This window comes from Sapajus apella, unplaced genomic scaffold (assembly GCF_009761245.1).
Source record: "Sapajus apella isolate SASKATOON/1434 unplaced genomic scaffold, GSC_monkey_1.0 scaffold16, whole genome shotgun sequence".
NCBI lineage: Eukaryota > Metazoa > Chordata > Mammalia > Primates > Cebidae > Sapajus > Sapajus apella.
The window spans coordinates 6,579,283-6,603,356 of NW_022436956.1; the positions used below are offsets into that span (position 1 = coordinate 6,579,283).

The 24,074-nt window shown below is 45.9% G+C and overlaps 1 protein-coding gene across 1 annotated transcript in view; it reads right to left on the minus strand.

Moving 5' to 3' along the window:
* Nucleotides 1–24,074, minus strand: part of FLI1 (Fli-1 proto-oncogene, ETS transcription factor) — a 117,324-nt gene that overhangs the window by 54,906 nt on the left and 38,344 nt on the right. The window lies entirely within an intron of this gene.

Genomic DNA, 24,074 nt, shown 5'->3' on the forward strand with positions numbered 1-24,074 from the left:
ACTTGTTAAAGCTGGTATTTGTCACTTTCCTTGAGTAATTGCCATTCCTGAATTGAATGTCTTCTTCAAAATGAATGCCCTTTACATGCCTGTAGAATTACAACCTGTTCTATGGGCTGTCTCTTCTCTTCCAGGGACATTCTCCATCCTTCAAAAAGGGATGCTTTTCTGTGGCTGTTTTCAGCTGGGATCAGGAAAAAAAATACTGGAATCTAGGAGATCTGCTTCTGCACCAGAAGGCTTTGGATGGTGTAAGTGCATCCAGAGATGTGTTCAAAGCAGAGCTGCCCACATAATATTAAAACACTTACATCCCCCAGCTGAGGGGATCTCCCTTCATTTAGACCTAAGATCTGCTGGGATCCTTCTTCATTTTCCGCCAGATGCCTTTGAGTCATGCTCAGAAAAAAGCTATGCTTGTCAGAACCATTTGTTTTTTGGTTATTACATCTACTCTTGATTTCAGTTAGAGATCAGCTCTGGCTTTGTATCCTAAATTTTGAATTATTACCTGGGCACAAGGAATTATGGTTCTGAGCTGAAAAGGGTGACATTGCAACCTTTCAGACAGCTGGCCCGGACTCCATGAGATTCCTTAAGTTCCACACTGGAAGGAGTGTTTCAGACCACCTATGACACCTAAGTGTCTTTTGGTAATAAGGGTGAAGAACATGGATCAGAGTCCTGCTACAAAAAGAGATTACATTTCAGGGATCTGGTATCATTTTCTGCTGTAGAGAATGGCTTTCATTCTTAGTTTATCATTCACAAACCTTGGAGTTTCCAGTAAAATATTTTCTTTCCCTTCCTTCTTCTAGGTTGGGGGAAAAGCTGATGGAAGAGCAGAGGCAAAGAAGCCCGGGAGGCAGGACTGGGGGCAGTGATGCTCCAGAGATGGGCAAAAAGTTCCTCCCATCATTATCCCAAAGAGGGTAAGACAGGCAACAGTGAACACAGGATTGTCCTATCCAAGGGGACACACAGATGGCAAAATCAAGACTCACAGAAAAGAGGTAGGAACAGAGAACACAGACAAAACTGGCAGTTCTGGAGGCAGACCTGGGAGAGACTTCTTAAGGAAGTGAATGTTACACAGCTAGAAAAATCAAGTGACAGGATAGACTGTAGGTGCAGAAAGGGCCCAAAACCAGTTTGAACTCATTCTGGAATAGAAGTTTTCTTAAAAATGTAGTCCACGGTCAAGGAAAATCCAATCAAGTGGCCACGTCGCAGGAGGAGAGTGTCCTGGTTCACCGGAATGCCTCGCACTTCTGTCCAGTCTGGGTATTTCTCTCTGAGACTCTTCCCTCCTTGACGACTCACTGACACGCTCTTCCCTCATTCAGTACACGTTGCACACTCCCTGGCTGGATCCAACTCCCTTGCAAATTGTGAATACCACTGTCATCCTGCCACGATCTGCTCAAAAACCTCAGAGAGCTCCATAGATGAGGAACACAGAGAATCTTCTCAGCCCCTTGTCTTCCAAGGGTCATGTTTGTCCCATCTGCCACTCTTATGTTGCACAGCTTCCTTCTGCTGCAACTTCTGTCCAATTCTAACTATTCTCACTGTTCCACTAGACAAACCCTACTCAGGTATGCTTCTGTGTCTTAATTTTGTTGGTTCTTTTGCTGCAAGTAACCTTTCTTTACCCTTTCACTTTGACGCACAATTATCTTCCCCATTGTGTAAGGTAGAGATCTTCCTGAGAGCTTCCTGTCTCCATGAAACCTTTCTGATGATGGCCTCTGACTGGTTAGAGCTGTTAACAGCTGGTGAGAATATCGCTTTGGGTATGCACACATGGGCACACATGTGCACACACGTGCACACACGCACACATACATCCCCTTCTGTTTGCAATTATCGATAGACAAAAAGCTCTTTTTCCCATTACAATGTAGAGAAAAGAAGTGATGGATCATGAGGGCTGGGAAGAGAGAGAAGATAAAGGAGAAGGGTTCCCCGTTTGGACTGTATTTGAAAAGCCAATATGGGCAAGGGAAGGGAGGTGAGGGCCACTAAGTAGAATAACAGATCAGGGGAGATAAGGCCCCAAACAAGCTGATCTGAGACCCAAGTGAAAAAGCGGAGTTGGGAAGGAGAGCATTCGTGCCACTTCTGCAAATAAATGGCACCTCCTTTTGCAGTTCAAGGTTTAGAGCTTTGGGAGCACCCCAAGATCGTGCCCTTGACAAGTACACTGTCGTTTTTATCATGGCACTGGCAGTAGAGAGCCTTCTCCAAACTGCTTCGGGGAGACCAGAGTAGGGATGGAGAAGGCAAACAGGAGGGATGGCTCTGGGCAACTTGACGTGAGTGCTGCTGTCCGCAGGCGAGGAGCTGCTGAGTTGGCAGAAATTTCACTTACTTGCAACTTTTTACACGAGGCGTTGTTGCTATTTCATGTGTGTCTTGTAAAGCCTTTTACTTAAACTCTTAAAACTTTTAAAGTTTAAACATAAATCTCTTCCTTGTACTTAAAACTCTTTACAGAAATGAGCACATTGCTAGCATTCAAGAACTTTCCGTCGATAAATCATCAATAAGTATTTAACTGAGGCGATAGACTGAATGTAGAAAGAACACCAGCATGCAAATTCACCACCCATCCTCAGAGAAATGACATTCGTTCTGTTTCTAATGACTTTGCTTCTCCTATTGTTGCTGATGATTTTATTCAAGGGAAGAGAAATTATTTAAAAGACTTGTGGGGTCCATGGGGCTTTATACCTTATGGGGTTATGTAAAATTGACTTCCAAGTGAAAAAGGCAGGAGGCCTGGGCTCCTAGCCCTGTGTGAGGCTCAGCTCTGGGGTTCCTTCTTGACCCAACAATTGTCACCATGAAAGGAATCCCTGGGCTGGCTTAGTCATTGGCTTCTGAGAAGCACTTTCCTTTGCATAATGCTGGAAAGGCTGGGTCTGTGGGTCTGGAGGCTCTGACACCTCAGCCACTGAGTCCTAGATCCAGAGAGTGGCATAGGGTCCCTTGCTTTAGGCAGGGAAGTGTCCCAGCACATGATGCCCCTTTACCAGAGAGCTCTGGCAAGGGGAGCAGGTTGGGATGGTAGTGTGAGTTCTGAGCTAAGGCAGATCACTCACATTTGCCGATAGAAACGTTTCCTTCCTTGGCCAGGCGCGGTGGCTCAAGCCTGTAATCCCAGCACTGTGGGAGGCCGAGGCGGGTGGATCACGAGGTCAAGAGATCGAGACCATCCTGGTCAACATGGTGAAACCCCGTCTCTACTAAAAATACAAAAAATTAGCTGGGCATGGTGGCGCGTGCCTGTAATCCCAGCGACTCAGGAGGCTGGGGCAGGAGAATTGCCTGAACCCGGGAGGAGGAGGTTGCGGTGAGCCGAGATTGCGCCACTGCACTCCAGCCTGGGTAACAAGAGGGAAACTCCGTCTCAAAAAAAAAAAAAAGAAAGAAAGAAACGTTTCCTTCCCACACCCCCGTCCTGGTCTGGGATCCAGTGGGGCGGATGCCACCAATAATGCACTTGTCTCAATAGGATGTGTTTCCTCCTCCAGTATGGGCTAGGTGCCTTTAGCACATGACAAAGTACATCCTCTGTCATCGTTACAGAAAGCAGGTGAAAGTAGTAATCATCACAGCACTTATGAAGTACAAAACACCGCTTACATGAGAAACCTAATTTAATCCTCCTGGCAATTCAATGAGGGATGTACTCTATTTTTTTAGATGAGAAAATGGATATTCAAAAAAGTGAAATAACCCACTCAGTCGCACAGAAAATGAGTGTGATGTAGGATACAAATTGAGGTCTACAGCCTAAGCACGGAACCACTACTCTTTACAGGTTCTTTCTTGTGAATTTTATGTCCTCTCAATTAGACCACATGCTCTTTGAGGGTAACTCTGGTGTTTATTGTAACTTAGAGCACAATCTTGAGTCAGAGAAATTTGAGTTTCTATCCAACTTCATCCACTGCTCATTAGGTATCTGGTACAAATGCTATGAACTTCATTTCCTCATCTGTAGGCTGGGGATAATATCAGTACCTAATCTGGTAATTCCAGATAAAGACAGAATTAGATAATATAAGTAAAGTACCTAAATCAAGTACCTAAAGTTCTTGGGAAAAAGTAAATACTTAAAAATGTGGCCAGGCGTGGTGGCTCATGCCTGTAATCCCAGAACTTTGGGAGGCTGAGGCCAGAAGATCATCTGAGGCCAGGAATTCGAGAACAGCCTGGCCAATATGGTGACCCTGTTTCTACTAAAAATACAAAACTTGCCGGGCATGGTGGCTCACACCTGTAATTCTAGCACTTTGGGAGGCTCAGGTGGGCAGATCATGAAGTCAGGAGTTTGAGACCAGCCTGACCAACATGGTGAAACCCCATCTCTACTAAAAACACAAAAATTAACCTGGCATGGTGGCACACACCTGTAGTCCCAGCTACTTGAGAGGCTGAGGCAGGAGGCTCGCTTGAACCTGGAAGGCAGAGTGAGCTGAGACTGTGCCACTGCACTCCAGCCTGGGTAACAGAGTAAGACTCTGTCTGAAAAAAAAAAAAGTACAAAACTTAGGTGTGGTGGTGGGCACCTGTAATCTCAGCTACCTGGGAGGCTGAGGCAATAACCAGCACTTTGGGGGGCTGACGTGGGTGGATTGCTTGAGCCCAGGCTTTCAATACCAACCTGGGTAACATGGTGTAACTCTGTCTCTATATAAAACAAACAAACAAATAAACAACAACAAAAAAAACCTGGTGTGGTAGTGTGCCTGTGGTCCTAGCTACTTGGAAAACTGAGGTAGGAGGATCACCTGAGCCCAGGAGGTGGAGGCTGCAGTGAGCCACGATTGCACCATCCAGCCTGGGCAACAGAGTGAGACACTATCTCAAAAAAAAAAAAAAAAGGTTAAAAAAAATTTTAGTAAAGGCTAATGCTAAGAAATGGCGTGAGAACCATTGGGTTAGAGATGGGTCAAGAGGGAGCTCAGATAAAGTCAGAGCGATACCTACTTCTCCACATGTTGATTGCTTAAAAGATTAATTGCCTAAATTTCAAAATGAGTAGATTTAGTGATGGTAGAGTCTGAAATGCGAATCCCCTGGGCTCCTGGAGAACAGAGCTGATTTCACTAATCTGCGTGTCCACTCTTCCTTTAAAACTGTGGGTGTTGTTCCATTGCAGGCTCAGCCCTCTCCCTGTCTCTGGCTTCTGAGTCCAGGCCTCTAGGTGGCATAGATAAGGCTCTGTTACTTAGCCTGAATGGCCCTGTGAATGAGGGGAGGGGCATCTGTTGCCAGATAATGAAAATTGTAGGTGGCTAGCACCTCTTTGTAGTGTTGCTCATACACATGTACTCAGCAAATATCAGAAGAATGTCATGTGTACAGCTGTGCATTTGTGAATTTTTAAACTTCGCTTATTTTGGAATTTGTCACATGTATGTGCCTATATGCATCTTTTCTTTTTATACTCATAAATGTGTCTTCCAACATTTGTTTTCCTTAGATTAAGTCAAATGTTGCTTTTCATGGGCACATCAGTTGAGTGACGGGGATGTGGTCAGAGCTGGCAGCACGATGGCCTGGCCAATATGATGAGCAAACAATTGCATCTCCAAATAGCCCAGCTAAGGCTGAGATGGAAAAGCCTCCAGAAGGGCAAGGAAAGATGAAAAGGGTGGCTTGAGAATGTCCCCATTTCATTCGGGAAGACACAAGAGAAATTTCTGCCGTTGTCCTATGTGCGGGAAGGAACAAACATTTCACAGCCCAGTCTAGTGGAGTTAGAGGAGGCGAAATGGCAGACGTGGACATGAGCGGGAGACCCTTTCCCTCCGTTCTTCATTACACATAGGCTGAGTTTTATTTCTAACACAGGAATGACCCAAGATATGAGGCCTGAGAAGCACCAATGTCCCATTGTGTCCTTTTCGTTCCTTTCCCCCGTCCTGCCCTGAATCACTTAAGGACAGTTTTCCAGGGCTGACCGGCTTGGCTGGGGGTGGCTGGTGAAAGGAATGTCGAAAGCAACGGGACCAAGTTCCCTGCGGCTGCACTGCTCAGTGGATCCATTCAGCCGCTCCCAGTCCAGGGCTCTGGAACGCTGATCTCTGGCATATCCGATACCCAGGGTCACCACAGGGAGCACACTAGCGCCGGCTTTTTATTACATTCTTTGCATAATGACATGAAGTGCCTTCTCTTGCCAGCCGGAGAGAATACAGAATACGAAATGCAGACAAGACACTTGGGTGCGAAGCCCTCTGTGTTCTCTGCCTTTGGAACCCAGCAGACTCTGCAGGAGTGGGGGTGGTCAGCCTGGGTTGGGGTCACTCCAAGTGTCATCTGAAGTGCCAAGAGCAGGTGGCCACTGATAGCAAGGCCAAGCCTTTGCTTCTCTCTCCTCCCTAGTTACCAGCCATGTGCCCACTTTTGACTCCTTATTTCCACCACATAGAGGGCAGCAAGGGAAAAGGGAAGAGGAGATAAAGTTTATGGAAAGTTGGGTAAGGAAGAAGGTGGGAAACATTGATCAGTCACCAAGCATTAGCTGAAAACTCCTTTGCGCGGACCACAGTCCCACTTTCTGAAAATGGCCATCGGGATATTTCTGAAATTTGCCTCCCTCTTCCCATCAAAAGGCAGAGCTTATTTTCTTCCCTCTTGAACCCAGATGGAACTTCATGATTGCCTCAAGAAATGGCCTTGCATGACTTCCGAGGCAAAGTGATAAAGGCGTTATGACTTCCACCTGCTTCTTGTTCTGTCTTGGGCCTCTAGTCAGTGGAAATGGCCGCCATGCGGTGAGGAAGCTCAAATTAGCCCAAGCAGAGAAACTGCATGGAGAGGCCCACAGGAGAGGAACCAAGGCCACAGCCAACCACAGCAACAAACTCCCGACTTGAGAGTCAGGAGCCTTCAGAGAAGGATAACAACACTCACAAGCGTGATAGTTGGTTTACGCCGCTAGGTTTCAGGGTAATTTCTTATGTAGCCATAGTAACTGGAACATCTCTGAGCATTTTACTCAGGAAGAGAGAACCCATTTTCAAAGGCTGTGTATCCTTTCACTGTGGTTATTGACACTGGCTGGCAGAAGTCAGCACCATGACTGACCAGATGGGGAAGCTGAGGCGCAAAGCATAACCTTTCTAGGTTCATAGAGTGAGGGGAAATCAATCTCAGCATTAAGGCCTCACGTAGTGGAATTATCTCCAAACAGCAACAATAAAATAAACAACAGACAAAAACCAAACAAGGACCACTTTTTCAAATGAGATGAGAAAGATCAAATAGAACACGTATTATCCGATGACATGAAGTTTCCAAGGACCTTTACTATCATCACCTCATTTAAATTTTAAAATATGAGTTAGGACCTTCACATTATTGAAAAGAAAACTGAGGCTTAAAGAGGTTTGCTCCTTGCCTCTGCCCCTCAGCTAGGAGTCTCCACGCTGCTGGCTTGACTGCAAAGCTTATGCTCTGCCCTAAACCATTTCCAGTTCGCCATCTCCAATCCTAGGCTGTGGCACACAGCCAGACTTGCCACGGAGCCTCAGAGTGCCTGGCTGACTCTTCTTTTCTTTTTTTTTTTTTTTTTTGATGGAGTTTCACTCTTGTTGCCCAGGCTGGAGTGCAATGGCAATCTCAGCTCACTGCAAACTCCACTTCCTGGGTTCAAGTGATTCTCCTGCCTCAGCCTCCCAAGTAGCTGGGATTACAGGCATGTGCCACCATGCCCAGCTGATTTTTGTATTTTCAGTAGAGACAAAGTTTTACCATGTTGGTCAGGCTGGTCTGGAACTCCTCACCTCTGTTGATTCACCTGCCTCAACCTCCCAAAGTGCTGGGATTACAGGCGTGAGCCGCCGCGCCTGGCCCCCGGATGACTTTTCAAGGAATCTTGTTGAACATGTCTCCCCTCCCAAGTGCCTTTCCCCTTTCTCATCACTGAAATCTCCACTTCCTGAGGAGGGGGCTTAGCAGGGGATGACCCAGAGAAATAATTCCTAGAAGACACAATTGGAATTATTTGCAGACGGGAGTACTTTATTTAATGGCATTTTACAAATGAAGGGTATGAGCCTGAGTGGGTTCAGAGAGGAGGATCTCTGCGTCCTCCCAGGACTCTGTGCCCTGTAACGAATGCAGAGCTGTGACCTTCTGTGACCATGGACCTCCCATTCGGTGCTGCTCCAGCTCTCCCGTGGTATTTACCTTTGCCTGTTGACTTTGAGTGCTCACAGTCACTTTTTTGACCATAACCACATTTAAAGGGCATCTCTAAAGATCAAAGTTAACTTCTCCTCCCATAGAGAATGCTTTTACTGCTGAAAAGCAAAAAGCGCTGAATATGGAAACTCACAGGACGGGAGATAGAAGGTTCGTCTGAGCCCCACGAAGAGAACATCTTACAGTGTGTTTTACTTTCTGTTTTCTTACAGTGCATCTGCCCACTGTCCTGTGGCTTTTTCTAGACGGCAGTGGGAACCACACTGGACCGTCCGGGACCAAGCTACTCTCAGAGAATAAAGTAGGGGTGGCCATTAAGGTAGGTCCCACGGTGTCAAAGGGACAGGGCAAAGCCAGGCTGAGATGTTGAGACTTACTACAGTCAGGCAGTTTAGGTGTTCTCCTCTGTAAGATGGAGCCAGCGTTCTCCTGCCCAGACTGATGGGTGAGAAGGATTAAATACAGGCCTTACTGGAGCAAAGGTGGGATGAGAAAAACGGAAGCACCAACCAGCACGACAAAACCCAGATACCATGGGAGCACCCGCAGGGAGGGCTGCTTCTGGGAAGGCCACCTAGATGCACCCCCGCAAGTGCTGTCCCACGTATTTTTCCCTGGGACTCTATTCTGCCAGATGTCACTGGAGTGGCTGTACCAGTTCTGAAAAACACAAAATACTGCAACACGGCCACACAGGTGGATAAAGTGCTGCTGCTCTGAGATTTGTCATTTCCCTCCTCTGCTCTTGGACAAAGAAAGGAGAGGCGATGGGCACTGTGGCTGCTCCAGAACGCCGCTCTGAGACAAGGGGCTGCTGCCCTGCACCCCGTGTCTTATGGATTGTCATGACGTGAATGTTGTCCCTGACCTGGAGAATGCCACCTGAGGATGGGTGAGGATCTGGACCACACTGGGAGCAACATTTTCCTGCAGAGGAGCCCTGGCCATCCTGGCTGCAGATGGGGTCAAAAGGCAGCAAACCATCACACTGCTCTCTTTCCTTCGTTGGCAGCTGCTTTAAATCTGTTCTAACAAAAGGCACTGGCCACCAGCTGGGTCAATGTGGCGCTTTATTGGCTGTGCGACTTTGGGCAAGTTACTTACTCTCCTAGTTCCTGGAGATTTTTAACCATCCTCTACTGAAGGTTTCATGCTCTCTGAAGGTAATAAATGGTCAGACTTCCCTGACCACAGAGAGCTGAAAGCTTGGAAGAAGAGCCTCTGTGGGAAGTGCTTCCTCACAGGGTGAATTTTGCCCACTCCAGGGATAAAAGAGCAGCCTGGGAGCCAGGATGGAGTTCCGGAGCTTTCCTATTGCTTCAGAAAGAGGCTTCTGAGAATATCCCTTGAGGTCTGGTCTTTATGTGTCTGACCTGGCACTTAGACCAAGAGGATCTCAGTCTGGGACTGCAGGGCTAGAGAGGACTCCGCGTGACGAAGAAAAGGTGGGCGTCAGAACATTCCAATCCTAAAGGATGAGCTCCCACAAGGGAAAAAAGAGGCTCATCCCCCAGGGGTGGAGGCGGCAGGTTCTGCAATTTTTCTAAGCCTTGGGGAGAGGAAGGAGTGTGGATGGCATGTGCCCTTGGGTGTTTCTTTGATTCCTGGGGTCATGGGAACTTTTCCATTCTTTTTCTCAAAGACAAATTCTAGCATTACAGGCAACCTGAAGAAAGGAACCTCGTCAATCTGGTTCCTTGTTTTCATCCCCAGTTGCTTACACACTTCCTGGCACCTAAGAGGTGTGCAATGAATTATTTTAATAAATAAGAACCTGGGCACACGATGGGAAATGCAGACCCTCCTTCCCTGCCCACACCTCAGCCAGCCAGACTTCTCCTTCTATCTTTGTGCTTTGAGCAATTTTGATAAAGCCTCCTTCCCCAGGCTTGTCCTTTTTTTTTTTTTAAACCAGCCACACCCAGTGACTGTTTCTTGTTCAAATTTAAACATGGAGCCACTTTCCCCAAACAACCACTTGAGGTCCTATTCCTAGAAGCTATGATCTTATCCGACAATTTCTCACGTGGCAGTTGCCATGGCAACCGGGGCCCTCACAATCACAGGAAGCCCATGAGGAAACATGCGCATGGGGGGGCCCTTCACTCCCTTCCAGCAACACCCAGGGAACGGCCTGGCAGGAGGATGAAGGCAAAACCAGCCCCGCGAAGCAAGGACGTCCTGCCCCACGCCCACAAGCCGGGATGCGCCTGGGCCCCTTGTGTGGCTGGTAGCAGCCAGAAAGAACACCACTTCAACTCGTCGCACAGACGAAGCATGCATCCATTTTATTTCATTTCCTCTCAGGGTATGGGGACCGGGGAGCCCCTGAATCCCTTTTCCAGCTCTTAATGGCTGCTTCTTTTCCATGATTCACGGCTAAGGAGACATGCTTGGTGACCTCATGCCCATCAAGCTAGGAAGCAGTTCCTGAGGGTGCATTATTTCCAACTAGCACATCTGGGTGAACCACTCTGTCCAAGGGGTTTAGTTCTTTTGTGGCCCGGGGCATATGGTTACCATACTGTTGCAGCGACACGTGGCAGAAACCTTGTGGATGGGAGTGATGGAGGGAGGTAGGGTCTGGGGTGGTCCTTTTTCTGGGAGGGCTTGGCTGCCAGGGCTGTCTCCGCCCAGTTCCCGTGCTCTATTTCATTCTGGTCCTCCTTTCCTTTCCTGCTCTCTGTTCATTTTCCCTCTGTCATCTTCACTTGCTCTGCCCCATGCTCCCATGCTGTCCCTTTCTTGCTCAGCCTCCTGCATGTTAATGTCCCATTTCAAATAGTTTTTCTTCTTGTTATGTAAGACTCCCCCACCTCTTTCTCACCTGCACTCCTAGCCTTTGGAGGCATATTTAATGTACATTTAGTGTACGTATGCAGCATCACTTGCATAGAATTTCCTCCCTGTCTTCTCTGCCTAATCAAATCTCATTCATTCACCAAACTGTTGAACACCTCCACTTCTTCCTCCTCCAGGAAGTCTCCCTGCTCACTCCAGCCCAGCAGAAGAACCTCCATTCTGCTGAAGTTGGTTTTATGTTCCACCTCCATAAATTTAGCACTTTATGTTAGACTGCCTTGTCATATTGCTTTTATATTTATTTGACACTTGCCTTCCATTGTGTTTTGTCATAGGTTTATGTTCTATCTCTCTGAGAATGTGAATCCCCCAGGATAATGTTCTTTGTGCTTTTATGTAGACACGATTGCCACTTACTAGCTGAGTGAATTGGTCCCTTCATCCATAAAATGGGCACAATGACAGCACCCACAGGATTTTGATGTGAAGATTGAGAAGGTTGACATGTCGAAGCTCTCTGCTCTGCTGGTTTGTGAGAGGCACAGTCCTGTCATCTTTGACATATTACCCACAGAGCCAGACTGAGGATCTGAATTCTGCATCTACCACTTGCTGGTCCTGTGACCTTGGACAAGCTGTTTAATCTCTTCGTGCCTCAGTTTCCTTTTTGGTAAAATAGCTATAATAATAATAATAATGTTCTAATTCCTGCCTATCGCGTAGTAAACTCTCCCTAAATGTAATCATCTTATAATTCACAAACTGTAGTCCAGAAAAGGCACTTTATCTCTCTGGGCTTGTTTCTTTATCTATAACATGAAAGAACTGAGCTAGATGATCCATAAGATCCCTTCCAGGGCTTCAACCCTAAAATCTATTAGTGGAGTGATTCTACAGTCCCTTTGCATGAAACAGTTCCACTTCATGCTGTTGTTCCAGGAAATTCTCACTAGTGCCTCCTTTCACTCACAATTATCCCAGTTTGGATGATGCGTTATATGGCCACCCTGCCTATGAGAAAGCTCAGATAGCCCAGTGCTCATGAGCTTCATGGGCCCATTGGTTGTCACCTTTGCTCAACCTTCTGGAGGGAATCAGGGGAACTGAGGACAGCCAGGTCTCTACATGAGGAGCCAAGCGTCCTCATCACGGAGCCCAGACGCCCTCTCTGGTGCACAGCTGGTCCCTCTGTTGGCAGCTGCCCTGCAGGCAGTCACCCACAGGGCTGGCCTGCATCCTATTTGACTGGAGTGCTAAGCCTGGGCAGTCCAGCACAGGAGTCTCCTGTCTCCCAGCATCCATCTACAGGAAAAGCAGCTATTTTGTGAACATGGTCTTCCAATGAAAACATTTCAGTGGGATTACGTGGAGATGTTTTCTTTGTCAAACTCAGTAAAGCTAGCTGAACAGAAAACCCAGCTAAAACCCGCTGACAGTTCCTAGGGGCTTGGGGCTGGTTTAGTCACTCCACAAAGGGCACTGTGCTACTCTTGGAAGCTTCCAAAGGTGCCAACCTTGCCCAACAGAGCCAAGCCTGTCTGTCTATCTCAAGGACTTGTGTCTTCAGGGCAGTGAGGCTCAATCTGCCATATTATAAAAACTTGCGGGAAATGGAAAACTAACCTACCAGGGGAATATGCCCTGAGATGTCCCAAACCCCCTCAAAAATTTCTGAGCTCCTATGTCCTGTCCAGTTCCATTTTCCTCAGGATCCACTGTCAAAGCCTGCCAAGTTGTCAAGTTCTTCTTCTTTTTTTTTTTTTTTCTAGAGAAAAGGTCTTGCTATGTTGCCCAGGCAGGGGTGCGGTGGCATGATCACAGCTCACTGCATCCTCAAACTTTTAGGCACAATGAATCCTCCTACCTCAGCCTCCTAAGTGCCAAATAGCTGGGACTACAGGCGCACACATCATACCCAGCTAATTTATTTACTCTTTTTTTTTTTTTTTTTTGGTAGAGACAGGGCCTTATTATTTTGCCTAGGCTGGTCTGGAACTCCTTGCTTCAGGCAGTCCTCCTGCCTCAGCCTCCTAAAGTGTTAGGATTACAGGCATGAGGCACCATGTGCAGATGGCTTCACGTTCTTGCACTGCTACTTCCGCTTGGTTTTCTGTGTGATCGAGATCTCCTATGTTCATTATGGGTTGGCGATGTTCATGAGAAACCCAAAGTCAATGAAGCCAGTGAAGCCAACCTTCTCAAACCTGCCCCTCTTGGGAAACTGTGAGAGCAAAATGTCCACGGGGAACCTTGTAGCCCTCTTGCTTTTTAAAATCCTGAACCAAAAATGCTCTCGGGTGTCACATCAGCCTGTAAAACGTGCTGATGATTCTGCATAGAACCAACAAATGCATACTTGTCAGCATCAATCTTAAAATAAAATCAGAATGAAGAAACAAAAATCTTTACCTAAACTTCTTATCCATTTCCACAGAAAGAAGTTGAGTTCTTTGATGGGGAGATCAGTGTGACACTGGCATTGTTCTAAAATCTGCATTGTTTAATGCAGAAGCAATAGCCATGTGAGGCTATTGAGGGCTTGAAACGACTGAGTGGCTGGCATGACTGAGGAACTGAATTTTTAATTTTAGTCAACTTTAGTGAATTTAAATTTTAAAAGTCACATGTTATGAGTGGTTACCGTCTTGGACAGCACAAGCTGTGGACACTCGTGCTTGGCGGCCAGACTACGTGATCTTCAAAACATGCAAAGGTCACTCTGGATATTTCTTTGTCTTGTCTCACGATGAGACCATAAAATAGATTTGTCACAGAAAAGAGTACTCATTCACTGAAGCATTCATTCATTTAGCAAATATTTATTGGACATCTGCTATGTGCCGGGCACCAATTAGAAACACGAATATGTCTATGGAAGAATGACACCGTCATTTTAATGGCGTTGTTGATGACTATGAGATTAGGAGAATTGTGGGACTTTTCCTCAATGGATCTGGCTAAGTCTCTGCTTTGAACTAAAGAGATGAAATACAGATTATTCTGAGAATATGCATGGCCATCCTGGACAAGTGAGTAGCTGCAGCAAACCTGCTGTGTAAACACAGGCTGTGCACACAGGTGGGGAAGTGACAACGGGAAAGGGGAAAAGAGTCTGAATTAAATATGGTGGAAACGATGGTATGTTTGAAGCTTAGATTAAATACGAATAAGGTCCTTGAAACATTCTAGAAAGCACGTGACATTTACAAATGGAAGCAGTGTCAATGTCACTGTGAGCTCCTGGGACAGTCCGGGCACAGGCTTCCCCGGTTGCCCCCACGTAGCATCCCAGAAAGCAACCAAGCAAGGGAGTCATTGCCTCAGAGGAAGGTGGCAGGATGGACAGTAAAGATGGGTGGTGCAACCCGCTATCAAGGTAGGGATTTCAGAGGACAGGAAATCTGCGAACTGAGCAGGAACGTGGGGGAGGGGCAAGGGTATTAACATTTCATTGGCTCAGGGACTTTCTGGTCACAGAGAGCCAACCAGGACTTCAGATGAACATTTCATCTCCTCTCTGCAGAGCACACAGCAGGAAGGAGAGGGGGACACAGTCTTGACTGTGGCACTGTCTCCATTGAGTCAAATGTGGCTCTCACTGTGGGGTCCTGAAACACTCCTTAGATCTGGGGTCCTCTGGAAGGGCAGGAGAGGAGTCTACAGTAAGATGCCCCTGCATCCCAACTGGCTGGGGGCTCTGGCCCAAAGAGTCACAGTGGGCAGAGTGACTGTATTTTATTTTATTTATTTATTATTTTTGAGTCGGAGTCTTGCTCTGTCGCCAGGCTGGAGTGCAGTGGTGTGCTCAGTGCAACCTCTGCCTCCTGGGTCCAAGCGATTCTCCTGCCTCAGCCTCCCAAGTAGCTGGGATTACAGACTCCTGCCACCAGGCCCAGCCAATTTTTGTATTTTAATAGAGATGGGGTTTTGTTATATTTGCCAGGCTGGTCTCCAACTCCTGACCTCAAGTGATCTGTCTGCCTCAACCTCTCAAAGTGCTGGGATTACAGGCATGAACCACTGTGTCTGGCCAAGTGACTGTATTTTAAACCAGAGCTTGCAGACTGTCAAACCTGGCCTGGGGACGCTGTCGTGCCAATATTCCGCAGAGTTCTTCCCTTTTTCCCTTTGGGTTAACAACGTTTGCATGAAAACAGGATCTCTGTGGCTGCACCTTCTCTCCTTCCTCCTCTCTCTACTAACCTTCCTTTCTGTTCACCCAGTCACCATCCCCATTGACACCAGGTTGAGGCCCAAATATCATCTAAGCAACTATCCACCACCCCAAATCTAAGAAGTGGCCCTTGAGCTGTAGGGGTATACCCCTCTGAAGGGAGAACCCTCTAAAACTAATCTACTCCTGGTCTGACTGCCAACATTGACCTAAGTGAGGAAGAGCTGATCTAAAACATTGCTCTCATAACCCAAAGGGATTACTGAACTGTAGTTTGGGTAGTATTCCCCCTCCCTCCCAGCAGACTAACTCTCCTAATTATTTTTAATTTAAGCTAATGTGAAAATATTTGCATGCTCTGAGCATGCAGAAAATTAACCAGGGCAAGTGGGGGAAGAAGTGGGGAGCCAAAAGTATATTGGAACCATGATTAGGCCAGCCTAGGAGAAACAACCATGTTTATGGAGTCTTGTTCTTTGACAACCCAGCGTTGGTTCAAGGATTTCTCTGACTTAATTACAGGACTCTCATGGGTCACGACTTCTGTAAGCACCAAATGTTAGTTTGAAAAGGAAGAAGTGAATAGATAGAAAAGATGTTGTCTTTAGATATGATTATTTGTCATGATAACAGATTTCCTCTTTCAGACCCATGTGGGTCCCTGGAGAGCTTTATGGAGTGCACCTTTCAGGTTGGAGATGGTCTGATCTCTCTCTGTCCATGTACATGTGCTTATACATTTCCAAATATTTATTTCACTGGGTAGCCTCTCTTCCAACCCTCACCACAGGCCTTAGGGTTTCTTGATAGATTGCTTTCTGCACTTATGGGGCAGAGACGTGGGGTGGAAGTTGGTGACAAGGAGGCATCTATTCCCTACCAATCTTAGGGCACATGAACCAATGCCCTTGTATCACTCACACGTGGGGATGAGAGGCCCAGCCAGTGGCTCTGGGCAGGCCTGATGCGGCTCAGACGTGGCCCTTTGCTTCTGCAGCTAGAGGAAAATCCTGTCAAAATGGCTTAACGATCTTCTAATATTTCCATGCAATTAAGGCCACATCTGTCTCCCAGGCCCCTGCACTCCTTTGCTGGTGCACAGACATGAACCAAACAGTCTGTCTTGTCGATCTGGAAGGTAACAAAGAGCTCCATTCATAACTGTAGGCACTTTCACCATTTTTTTTTCAAAGTAAAATAGAGTTTTCACTTTGAGAATAACCTGTGTGGCAAGCAAGCGAAGGATTTTTCCCCCCTAATAAATCAAATTCAACAGCCTAATAAAATGCTAGCTCCCCCTGCCCCCACCACTGCCTCCCTCCCTCCCCCTGTCCCACTCTCAGCCAACAATCCCTGGGAATGGAGAGTAGTGGGCGGACCCAAAGGAGGTAGGGAAGGTGAGCTGGGAGCAGATGAAGGGAATTAAAACGCCTTTTGAAGGCTCATGGGCTTGTTTGGCAGATTAAAAACTGATATCGGTGGGGCGGGGGGTTGAGTGGTGGGGGCAGCAGTGGGGGGTAAGCAGTGTGCCTTTCCCTTTCCCTCTCTACCTACGTTCTCAGCCTTTCTGGGCTTGTTTTAAAACACTTCTTTTCTTTTCCTGCTCCCTCTACCCCACAGATCACCCCCAAACCTTCAGTAAACCTGCTGCTTTCGCTTTTTGCATGGGGAAGAGCAAGAGAACCAAGTTCCTGAGGATGGAGCAAGTGCTCTTGGGCCACACCTGCAGCTGAAGCTTCAGGGAGGAGTGCCTGCCTCTCTCCTCAGAGCAAGGCTAAGAGATCTCCCTCAGCCTTTGAAGCCTCCAGAGAGTGAGTTTGCAGGAGATAAGTGCTGATAAACATCGAGTTTGGTGCTTATCCGCAGCAAACACAATCTTTTGAGGTTCTCTCAGTACTCACAGGCCATAGAGACCCTGATCAGAAAACAGAAGAGAAAATGCGAAACCAGGCAGTTATTTGCTGCTGCTTTTTCTTCTTTTTTGTTTTGTTTTGTTTTGTTTCAGTTTACGCACTGAAAAGCCCAACATAGATACTGTCATGCAGGAGACTCCAGAGCAGAAATGTAGCCCTGGGTCTTTGCTTTGTTTGGCTTTTTTGGTTCTGACATCAAGGGAAGATGTCTTTACAGCACTGCCCCGTAAAAGGATGAGGTGGACACTGATAGCAGTTACAATCTGTATCCAGCATTCTCCTTCCCAAAGGGCTCCTTAGTCATTGCATTATTTGGCCCTTATGGTAACTCTCTACGCTAGGTAGGACACATGGGTCACAAATAAAGACACTGCACCTGAACTAGGATATGTAATTTGTCCAGTGTCACACAGCTTGAAGTGGGGTGCCAGGAGTAAAAACCAGATCTTTCTGGCTGTAAAGCTGGGCTCTCTGTTGACTCTACGTGATGCAGAGGCTCAGCAGCTAGAAGATTAACAGAAATCAAAACAGCCTTGAACTTGGGTGTCCTACCTGGAAGCATTTGAAGAGCTTGGTGATAGTGGCTGATGTCAGGTGGAGAGGGGTTTGAGCTTTGCATAATTTGAGTAATGAGAGAAGGGCGAGGCCTTGGTTGTCCTGTATTTTAAGGCATTCTTTATATCTATTTTCTTAGCTGTGGGATATTAGCAAAAAGCAGATCTGGAAGACAGTGTAAAGTAGAAAGAGCACTGAGCCAGAGGTCCAGGGTTCTGGCCTCTGCTCCACCCCTGCCCAGCTAGGGGGTCTTAAGTTTCAGTATTTTCTTCTATAAAATAAGGGGAGGGAAGCTAGGTCAGGAAAGCGGGGGAAGTTAAGGGGAACATGGAGAATGTTTGCTCCCCTGTGAATTCATTCTTCTAAAATTATACTGTAATCATGACAATATTAAGGTAAAACCTTGCCATGACTTGTTAAGGCCCCAACAATGGTAGAACCTGGTTATGTTGATCCCTTCCAGCTTCAAAGCCCAATGGTGTTGATGTGGGAGCCTTGAATTTGGGGAACTGCTGATGGCCATTTAAGTCCATAGAGATAACAGGCTATTGCCACACGGGTTTTGATTAAGCAATCCTGCTTCTGATTGCCAAGCAAGTCTTCGATGTTTTATATCATAAGCTCTGAGCATTTGTCTGCAGGTAGATAGAAACGAAACTTCCACAAGAACCTCACAACAAAAGTAACTGGAACTCAGCCCAAAAGAACGTTTGCTAAGGCTAAAGGTGACGTCATTCACATGCGCTATCTTAAGCATCTCAGTAAGCCACGGATGGCCATTTCTAGGATGGGAAGTGAGATTGTGGGGTACACTGAGGCAAGAGGGCTTTTGCTCGATCTCTGTTTAAATTTTCTACAGAATATATTCACGTATCGTTTATTTTGTTTAAAATCAATTTTAAAAGGTAAAAGAAAATAGGAACATCTTATTCACAGATTAGTTCACAGTTTGGAGACAGAGCTATAGTACATTCTTGACAAAGATTCATTCAAGTTCTAGAACTCATGGACATAGGAGAGGAGGACCATGTTGCAGAGAGCTTGTACTCCGGTGTGGTGGGGGCTGTCTAGAGAGATGGGAAGCAGGCCCCATATGTGTCTATCGTTCAAGCCTTGTTTATGAAAACTTTCTGCTTCATAGTTTGTCTTTTTCATCTCCCAGTGAAGGAGGTCTGACAATAGTGTGGTAAGGTGGCCAGGGAACAAACCCATTTTACAGGTGAGGGAATGGAGATGAGCTTGCCCCTGGCCCCCCCTCCTCTGTCCTGTTCGCACTAAGCCTGTGCCATCCCTTCCATACAGCTAGCTGGATTCAACAAACTCAGTTCGAAAAAGACTTTCAGAAGTCCCTGTCCACTTGAGTTAGATCTACTGCAGAAAACTGCCTCTTGAGCGCTGAAAGATACCCACATTCTTTCACATAAATGTGTACACCTTTTTGAAAATGTTTGGTTGGGTTTGTGGCGGGAGGCTGTGCATGGTCATTTGGTTGGTTAAGTGTGCTTCCTTTGGGACAAATGCAACCAGGGACTATATTGGGATGCTGAGTCAGGCTCTGCCGCCAGTGACAAGGGATCTTTGTCTTATTCACGGTCCTCCTCACACACCTGCACACACACAGATACCCACAAAGGTGCATTTTGAAAACTAATAAAAACCTCACTGAAAATATTTAACTTATGCAAATACTGCTATAGCGGAAAGTACACACATAGACAAAACAGCAGCTAGCTATCTTCTAGAATTCGAACAAAATCTTCCATTGATTATATATACAGAATTTGCTGAACATTTGCCTTGGGAAACCAATAAACAATGTGGGCTTCTGCTTTGAGATGTTTTATCTATAGTGGAAATTGTCACCTGTACCTGGCATGTTTCTGGGTGTGTCTAAAATGTGCATGTCTCAAGAAATCTCTCCAGGTTCCTGTATTCTCAACCAAAGTTGCTCAATTGACAAACCAACTCAGGATATCAAGCCACCAGTTAGAATTTCAAGTGTGACAAGCCTGCTACAAGAGTACATCTTAACTGTGGCCTCTAGGGTTTCAGAAGCCAGAGGGCTCATGCTACTGCCAAAAGCTGTGGCTTACCGACTCATATCACCACTTTCATTGGAAATTTCTTAAGGTTCCAAAATGGAGAATTATTACCAGGTGTTCTTTGTCTAGTGATGTCTGATTGCTGTGCCTATATGAATGAATGTCTACAGCTCCTCAGAAAGGAAAGCAAAGAATAATTTTCTTATGCTGGGCGGGGGTGGAGGGTGGAGACCTCAGGAGTGTTTGAATGTTCAGCTCTAGTAGCTTGCATTTCCTGTTTAGTGGGGTTGGGTGAGGGGTTTACACAAGAAAGTGTCAATGTTACACTGGATGGATAGCCTCATCGATCATGTCCAAGGAATCTCTGCCTAAAGATGATCAATTTGGCTTCTGCATACCACAAGGAGGTTTTAGATTTTAAAAACTTCGGGATCAACCATATCCTAATTCCAGATACTTGTTTCAATTGTCATGTCCTATTTGTTCAAAATTCCCTTCAAAGTTAAACAGTTTCTCAGGCCAGTTTGTAAGACCCTTAAAGGAAAATTCGAAAAACATCTTATTATTCTTACTACTATTTTCTGTTTGCAGGAATTACACAAATTTGCAAAGGGACTTGGACAGGGGGAGGCTCAGGAAGCCCTAGGAAGTTCATAAGAACCTCACAGCTTAATCTCCAAATTAAGACTCCTGGGTCATTCAGCTACCTAGGCAGTCATGGGTCACACAGCTGTGATAAAGTTACCTTGCCTATCTTATCTAGAGATCTGATAATGTGGTTAATATGAGGAATGTTTCTCTATCATCAAATTGACCTCTCAAGGAATTACTCCAACCATGTAGTCACAAAGTTCTCCCACATTGGCAATCAGATGTCTGAAAATTAAAATCAAAAGGCATCTTAAGAAGTACACTATTTTCTTAGATGTGTCCAAACCTTAGAGATGTAAAGTCCACCTTAAATCCATCAATACAAATAAATGATGACTATGATTACTTCTATGTTATTATACAGGACTTTAAACATACGCTGAGGTGCCAGAACAAAATCCTGGGCTGGTTTAAGTCTTTTACTCAGCTCAGTCTCTGCCTCTCTCTCTTTGTAATGAAACTGGCAGAAGACGCATTTTCTAGACTTATTTCCACCCCTATTGTTATTAGTAATAATAATGACAAGTGAAATTTGTAGATTATTTTATAGTTTAAGACACTTATCTTAATAGGAGCCTTCCCACATCTATAATCTTGTTTAATTACTCTAATAAACTGGAGAAGGCAGGATTATTCCCCTCCCTGCTTTGCTGATGAAGAAACAAAGGTTCTGAAAGGCCAAGGACCACATTAGTGGTCACAGAGCGGGAACGGGAAGAGTGTGAGCCCAAGCTGCTGGACTCTTTTCCATGGGGCCCCTTCCACAGGGCTGCAATTTCTCAGATGCATTCTTTGCCCAAAACACTAGAGCAATGAGTACCTTTATTTTTCCATATTGTTGCTATTTTTCTTTTCTTTTTGATCTTGCCCCTTTGGTTAGATGGTAGGCAATTTTAGGGCAAGATCTTTATCTGTTCGTTACTTACTGTTTGAACTTGCAGCGGGCTCATTAGGAGTCCAGGGACGTTTGCTGATTGATGGCATGCACTGGACATGAGCCTGCTGGCTTTGACATTTTAAAACTGCACACTTCCCTCAGTTACAGTATGCCCAAGCAACAGGCCTCCCTGACATTTTCTCAAAACCAGGAAATGAAACTGGCCACCAAGAGCAAGTGACCGCCAGCCAGGGCATTGGTGCAAACCAAGCAAAACACACCACAGTACAGGCAGCGCGGGTCACAAGGATGAATGCATTCAATCTGCAGTTATCTTTGAAGAAATGTAACATGTTCCTTCCTCTCACCCTGGTTTCAGCCACAATCATCCTCTCCTTTTAAACAGGTTGAATTATGTTCCTATACATGTCTTTGTACACAAAACCCAACCTTAGACATGCTTTTCCTCTGCAAATGCACGAAAATAGCTTTCTTCCATCTGAGTGCTAAGCCCGATCCTCCTTAGCTTCCAGGACCAGATGAGGCACATTCAGGGCGGCGTGGCCATGGACAGCACAGCCTTTTCTAAACATTTTGGCTAAATTGGAGGACAAAGCAAGGCTGTTTAATATGCAAAACACTTTTTTCTGGCATTTTCCTTTCTGTAGCTTCCCCTCTTTAACCACCCCTCTCCACTGCTTTTAACCAAGTCAGATCTTTGGCAAATGGTTTTAGGAATTTGTTTTCAGCATATGGCAGCAAAGGTCTTTTCTGTCTGTGTCCCTGGGTGCTCTGGGGAAGCTGTCGTTGTACAGGTAGTGGTAATCGGAACCCTTGCAGCTTAGCAACGAGCCCGGTCATAATCATGTGCTCTGTCACTCTTCTCCTTACTGTGCCGATTGCAACCCAGATAGGAGGAGCATGTGTGAGCTGACTCCTTGCTGAGCAGTGACTTGAGAGAGAGAGGGAAAGGGAGAGAAAGACAAGAACTTCTCTGCATATGAGTGTATCAACATGTGCCTCTCTGGGTACCTCTGTTCCATGTGAAAGGAAGGGAGGCAGCCAAAGTGACCCTTGGCTAATTAGACAAAGACAGATGGGCACAGCTTCAGGGACTTTCAACACACAGCATCTTACATCACACACGCATAACATTCCTGCCAACTGAGTCCAAATGGCAAATGTGGTCTTTGTAGCTTGACCTATGACACCCAACAAATTCTAGGCCATGGCTGGATTTGCTGTCTGTGACTCACTTTGCATATTTCCATCATTTTTATCTACTCTGGCCCACTGACTTGACCGTGTTCACTCAGGATCAGCCAGATTTTAAGGAGGGGAAGGTGAGAAAGCTTGAATGGCGGAAGTGTGTGGAGCTACTGAGATGCTTCCAGGACACTAGTCCTACTAGTTGTTGTCATAGTGTGGATCCTGGACCTGCTGCCTCAAAATCACTTAAAGTGTTGTTAAAAATGAAGGTTCTCGGGACCAATCCAGATCCAGTGACTTAGAATCTCTGGAGCCGGAGCCGAGGAATCAGCATTCTTTACACTCCCCAGGGGAGTTCTGTGCAGATGTAAGTTTCAGAGCCACTGAGTTAGGTACCGAGTGAAAAAAACCCTTTCACAATGAAATCTGATTGGAAAATGCTGCAGACTGCATTGTGCTGCCCTTTCCTTTGGAGCTTCAGGATCTCCATTAGCATATTCAAGGCACTGATAAGTCCTGATGCAGAGACTTAAGTTCCTTTTAATTTCCCACATTAATCTGAACACAGAATCCTGTTTTCAGAAAGGAGTTTTGAGCATCCCTTGGACACATTTAGGAAGCAATGAAATGCTTTAATAAGAGCCACTATTGCAAGTCACTGAAGGACTCCATGTCCCTAGATCTCATTTTTCCTCTTTCCCTGCCACAAACCTCCCAAACAATTGTAAAAAGGAAGTGCACTTCTCTGGGCAAAACAAGGGCATGGCATGCCCAAGAGATCATTTACTTTTTTCTTTCTTTTTTGGTAACTAGTTGTTTCTTAGAATCATAACGTGCTTTGGTTATGTGTTGGAAGCAACGAAGCATATTCCTCCCATCTTAATCATTTTCATGTAAACGTCATGTAACACAGTGGGGCTTTCCTTGACTCCTCCAATCCCAGGCTTGTGTCTATCCAGCCTTAACGTCTTTCTCAGAGCACTCGACTTTTTCTTCATAATACATACCACATTTATAATCAGTTATTCATCTGTGCAAAAGTGGGATTTGTGTCTCTCTCCCATTGGACTGTACTCAATGCAGGCAGGGTCTTCATCTGTTTTGTTCACCTGTGTACCCAAGGACTTAGCACAGCGCCTGGCACTCCAAAACTATTTGTCACATGAAAGACTTTCAATGTTTTTATTTAGCAGCCCGTATAGAACATGAGAGTCAAAATGACATAGACTCACAGTGGTTCTGTCTGCCCATCAGAATTTCCTGAAAAGCTTTTTTTTTTAAATGCATCGTTCTACCTTAGATGTCCTAGATGAGAAGTAGGGGAAGAGAGCTGGTGAATAATTTGGTAATCATTTGGCCGAATGGATGAAGAAAGAAGGGAACCAGTGAATTTTTTTCTCGTCTCTTCTTCTGGCTTGCTATAGGTTTTTAGACAAGGCTCAGTGTTTTTTGGTGCCTTAATTTCACTGTTATTAAAGTTGGAGTCACATTTGTCACTCATCTCTTCTCCAAAATTGCATGAGATAGCAGCCGGGCGTGGTGGCTCACCCCTGTAATCCAGTCACTTTGGAGGCCAAGGTGGGCGGATCACCTGAGGTCGGGAGTTCAAGATCAGCCTGACCAAC